The sequence below is a fragment of the Arachis ipaensis genome, chromosome B05 (genome assembly GCF_000816755.2).
Source record: "Arachis ipaensis cultivar K30076 chromosome B05, Araip1.1, whole genome shotgun sequence".
Classification (NCBI taxonomy): Eukaryota; Viridiplantae; Streptophyta; class Magnoliopsida; order Fabales; family Fabaceae; genus Arachis; species Arachis ipaensis.
The window spans coordinates 121,561,443-121,567,325 of NC_029789.2; the positions used below are offsets into that span (position 1 = coordinate 121,561,443).

Genomic DNA, 5,883 nt, shown 5'->3' on the forward strand with positions numbered 1-5,883 from the left:
GTGGCTACCATGGAGGAAGAAGATGTACATAATGAGAGGGCTGCTGCTGGTCCCAATAATGGAAAGAAGGATTTAGTTAGTTATGTGGAGGATTCTCTTCGTTATTGTTTTTCTTTGTTGTTGTGCTTCAACAGATTTGCCATGACTTTTCATCTATGAATTATTTTAGGGTGTGTTCTTAATCTATATATGGATAACCAATAATTGAAAACATGTTTACTTTCAAGGTTTGTTCAGAGTGAAGGGTTGGGGAGTGAAGGGTTGGGGACTTGGAATGAGATAGGGTTAAAATTAGTTGGAGTTGAAATTTTCGGATGGTGTTAAGTTAAGATTAATAGGGATAGTTTGAAAATTTTAAATAATTTTTTAAGATTTGAATATTTTTTTTTGTTAATTAAAAATTATTTTTTATAAGTATAACATTAATTTCATTTTAGTTTTTGAATAAATTTATCAGCAACCGATTCTTTTAGGGTGAGAAATAGTTATTTTTTCAAAATAAACTTGGTCAATAATTACAATTTTACAAAGTAGGCTTTGTTTTGGTGGAAAAATAAAAAATTGAAACTTAGGGGACTATCTTAGAATATTCTATTTATTTATGTGGATGTTATTCGTTCTTTATGCCATTTTTATAATTTACATTAATGATCCACGAGAATAATGAATTAAAATTTGAAAACTCTTAAATGCCCAAATTGATTCCAAGTCTTGGAAATTATTTGACTCTCAATTTATGGGTCAGCTTTCTTTTGAGTTCACTAATAATTACATAATCTTTATGCTATGAAAAAAATAAACCAATTAAAATGTTACATTACGAATTTTACAGAGTAAATCCCCAAAATGGTCTTTCAGATTGGGTTCGTGTACCAATATTGCCCCTTAGTTTCTAAATGCTCTAAATGCACCCTTCAATTTGAGCTCCCTGTGAAATCCTTGTCCTTCCACTCAATTCCGGCATGACTCAGCAGCTGGAGCGCTGAGCTGGCAGTTCCACCACCTCCACGTAGGCTTCATCACCCTCCACCATCACCATCGTTCCTCCTCTTCTCCCAACGGAGCCATTACCCTTCTCTCTTCTTCCAATCCTCCTTTCCCTTTCTCCCTTCCTCAAGCATTGTAGCCCTTTCCATTGGCCTAAGGCTAAACCACCACCACAAGCCACCATAGCCTCCACCATCTGTGACCACTGCGTCCAACCTCCTCCCTCTATCCTCTCCTTTTCCGTCAGGTCCAGAGACGTCGAGCTTTCTTCTTGGCGAACCACCTCCGCCGGTCCCGAGCTTACTGTCACCGCCAATCTGCCATTTTCATCACCCTCTTCCACGCACCGAACCCTAGCCCTATTGCAGCTTCCAACATCTCCATCGCCACCACCATCACCTCCGGCCTTTACCCAGCGCCGCCACATCTTCCTCCCCCATTTCCTCTTCTCAGCTAAAGAGCCGGGTACCTTCATCTTTGTTCCTCATCACCGAACTACTGCTACCGCAATAGCCGCTGCAACCACTACTCTGCCGGTGTCCTCCCCCGTCTGCTTCTCCTTGTCATTTCCATCACCCACGATGACTAACCCTCCTCTCCTTCCTCACATTTCGGTTTGCCTTCTTTCCCTGTCTGACCACCCCAACTTCCCCTATTAGTTTAGGTTTATTTAGAATTTAATTTTAATTTTTACCAGTTTTAGGCTTAGTTTAGTTTAATTATCTGTTTTAATTGATTTTAGGTGGTTATGATAGGTTAATTTAGTTTGTTAGATTCTGATTTTTGCTGAAAGTGTATGGAAATATTCTCCAAGCTTGAGGAAGAAGAGAAAAGAAGAGAGGAAGAAGAAAAGAGAAAGGGTTACGGCGGTGGTTCTGAGGTAGTGATCTGAAGGCTGGTGAACTGGGAGAAGGAAAGGGCTATAATGCTTGAGGAAGGGAGAAAGGGAAAGGAGGATTGGAAGAAGAGAGAAGGGTAGTGGCTCCGTTGGGAGAAGAGGAGGAACGATGGTGATGGTGGAGGGTGGTGAAGCCTACGTGGAGGTGGTGGAACCGCTAGCTCAGCGCTCCGGCTGCTGAGTTATGCCGGAATTGTGGGGAAGGACCAGGATTTCGCATGGAGCTCAAATTGGAGGGTGCATTTAGAGCATTTAGAAACTGAGGGGCAACATTGGTGCACGGGCCTAATCTGGAGGACTATTTTGGGGATTTACTCGAATTTTACAAGTTGCTACACAGTGAAGTCTTAAGGGTAGTTTGATCTAATCCCCAGTTATTCCTATTTCTCATTTTTCTTTTCTTGTTCTTTTTTTATTGTACCCAAAAACAAACAAAAACCTCTCAGATTCATCACTGCAATTGCATGTCGATATTTCAATTTGTGCACTCTCCGCCTGAGGTAAGAGAAGGAGAAGAGAGGATGATGTTGAGAAATGAGGCGACGGTGACAAAGCAAAAAAAAATGTTCTCGGGTAAGAATGAGTGTTGGAGGACGAAGAAAATGGCGGAGCAAATGCAGAGCTTAGTATCGAACAATGGAGGCCATCCGGCCATGGCCTCCCAAAAAAAAAAAAGCTAATAATATAATTGGAAAAGAATAAACGTAACTCAATTAGTTTTAAATCTCATACTTATTGTATACTAGACTACTTGTGGCAGTGGCGAAGCTTAAGTTAGGCAATGGGACATAACTTAAGCTTAACTTAAAACATCTAAGTTCAATCTCATTTCTTGCTCTTATTTTTATTGAATAATAATTTTTAATTAAAAATATATTAGACTTGGGCTAAAGTAGGTGAATTAACCATAAATATTATCTGAAATAGTGAAGGGTGCTTGATAATATTCCATTCCTTGAAAGCCAGTGAATACTAGAGCCAGTGAAACGGTAGCTACTAAAGCGTAAAGTGCTCGTTTTTCCTTCCCCGCGAGTATAGCATGATGAGCCCAAGTTACGGTTGCTCCGGATGAAAGGAGAATAAGGCGTCCGCCCTGTACTCTGCTTCAGCACTAAAACGAGCAACCAAACTCCGTTTTTGACTTTCAAAAGAAGTGACGAGATTTCAACCCACCAACTGAACCCTTTGCGGTAGCTGGTGTCGGCTAGCAAGTTTTGGATAGGTATGGCGTAGAGAATGAGGAGGGGCCGAGGATAAGTTATTTCGTAGATAGTGAGTAGATGAATTGACGGATTCCAGCGAGGAGCGACTCATTGGAGCTATTGGCTTCATAACACATCAAAATCAAAAAATAAAATCAAATCAAATAAAAAAAAGTCATCTAACAAAAAAAATAAAATTAAAAAAGATCATCTAACAAAAAAAAAAAGATAAGAATCATCATTCAATAATAAAAATTTAGGTATTTTTTATTTATTTAATTTAATATTATTTTATATTTTACTGTCTATATATATTTACAGGATATATATTCAAATTTTTATACAAACATAATGATAAAAAATTAAAGAATTGATGCATTTTTTAAGAGGAAGGCTAATTTTCAAGAAGGAAAAAATATAATTTCTACAATATCAACATCTGTAGATAGTTCTTCTACTTCAATGAATCACGAAAAAAGTGAGATACAACCTTCAAAGGTTCACAGAGTTGCATCTGATGAATTTGACCTTAATTCTTTGAAACGAGACCCTAAAAAACGGCTTTAAATTTGGCAATATCACCCAACCAAAGAGATGAGGTTAGATGAACTTATCTTAAATGGAGTCCATATCAAAAGCATCTTGACAATTATCTTCTATCTAGTACAAAGCATTCAAGACAATTTCAATATGTTTGGTTTGATATTTTTTCTTCATGATTAGAATATTCACCTTCTGAAGGTGTTGCATATTGTTTATTTTGTTATTTGGTTAGCAAAAAATCTAATAGACGTAATGGGCCAGATGTTTTTATTAGTAAAGGATTTAGAAGTTGGAAAAAAGGTTAATGATGAAAAGAATTGTGATTTTCTTAAACATAATGGAGATCCTTGCTCACTGCACAATAATGTAGTTGGAGCATGTCTAGATTTATTGAATCAGGTAAGTCACATCCAAAATGTAATTGAGGATTATACTTCTGAAGAAATTCAAAAGAATAGATTGCGTCTAAAATCCTCCATTAATGCAACTCGTTAGCTTATAGTTCAAGCTTGTACTTTCAGAGGCCATGATGAGACTCCAGAATAAAAAAATCGAGGTAATTTTCTTGAAATGATAAAACTCATAGCATCTTATAATGAAGTTTCAAAAACTGTGTTAGAAAATGCTCCATATAATACTAAATATACTGCACATCAAATTCAAGAAAAATCTTGTATGTTCTCTCAAAAAAGGTGAGAAAGCATATTTGTGAGAAAATTTGAGATTTTAAGTGTTGTATTGTAGTAGATGAAGCTCGTGATAAATCCAAAAGAGAACAAATGGCACTTATTTTTAGATTTGTTGATATACATGGTTTTATTCAAGAGTGTTTTCTTGATCTTGTACATGTTAAAGATACTACGTCATTAACTCTGAAACAAGAATTGTGTGACATTCTTTCTCGATATGGTCTTGATGTCTCTAATATTCGTGGTCAAGGATATGATGGTACCAGCACTATGAGAGGGGAATGGAATGGGTTAAAAGAATTATTCTTAAAAGATTGCCCTTATGCTTACTATATCCACTGTTTTGCTCATCAATTACAACTTACATTAGTTGCTGCGTCTAGAGAAGTTATTTCTATGCATCAATTTTTTTTTTAAATTGACTTTCATCGTCAATATCATTTGTTCTTCTAATAAGTGACATGATGAGTTACATGCTGCCAAGACAGATGAAATTGCCTATTTATTAGAGATTGATAAACTTAAAACTGGTAAAAGGGCAAATCAAATTGGTACTTTGAAACGAGCAGGTGATACTCGATGGAATTCTTATTTTTCTTCTGTTTGTAGTTTGATAATATGTATGTTGTAATATTGACTGTTTTACAAAAGATTATTGTTGATCGATCAACTTATTCTCAACGTGGTGATGCAGATAGTGCTTACAATATCCTGACATCATTTGAGTTTGTATTAATCTTGCATTTGATGAAAGATATTATGGGAATAACTAATGTTCTTTGTCAAGTTTTACAAAAGTAGTCTCAAGACATAGTTAATGTTGTGCAGCTAGTTCATTCTACAAAAACACTTATCCAAAGTATGAGAGATGACAGATGGGAGGAATTATTAAAAAAAGTGAAATCATTTTGTGAGTGACATGATATTCTAATTTCTTATTTAACTTTTCTTATGTAGCAAGGCAAGGACGCTCGCGTCACCAAAAAGATCATATTACAGTTGAGCATTATTTTAGAGTGCAGATATTTTTAGTCACAAGTGATAAGCAATTACAAGAGTTAAATAGTATATTTAATGATCAAGCAATGGATCTATTAAGTCTGAGCTCTACTCTCATGCCTAAGAATGCTTACAAAAATTTTGACATTGTTAAGATTTCTACTCTTGTTGATAGCTACTATCCCGAAGTCTTTATTGAACAAGAGAAGATTAATTTGCCTTTTCAACTTCAACATTTTATTCTTGATGCTCGTCATCATCCAGAAATGAAGAATTTGTCAACTATACATGAACTATATAGATGTTTAGCAAAAGCAAAAAAGTCAAAAGTGTATTACTTGATTGATATATTGATTTGTCTGATATTAACTCTTTCAGTTTCTACAGCTACTATAGAGCGATCATTTTCAGCAATGAAAATAATGAAGATAAGGTTAAGAAACAAGATAGAGGACGACTTTCTCGCAGATAGTTTGATTATTTACATTGAAAAAGAAATTGTTGAAAAGTTTAATTCTGATTCAATTGTTGAAAATTTCAAGTCACTCAAAACTGAAGAGTACCA

General features: G+C 35.6%; 1 pseudogene; it reads left to right on the plus strand.

Moving 5' to 3' along the window:
• Nucleotides 1,784-5,883, plus strand: part of LOC107640987 — a 4,302-nt pseudogene continuing 202 nt past the window's right edge.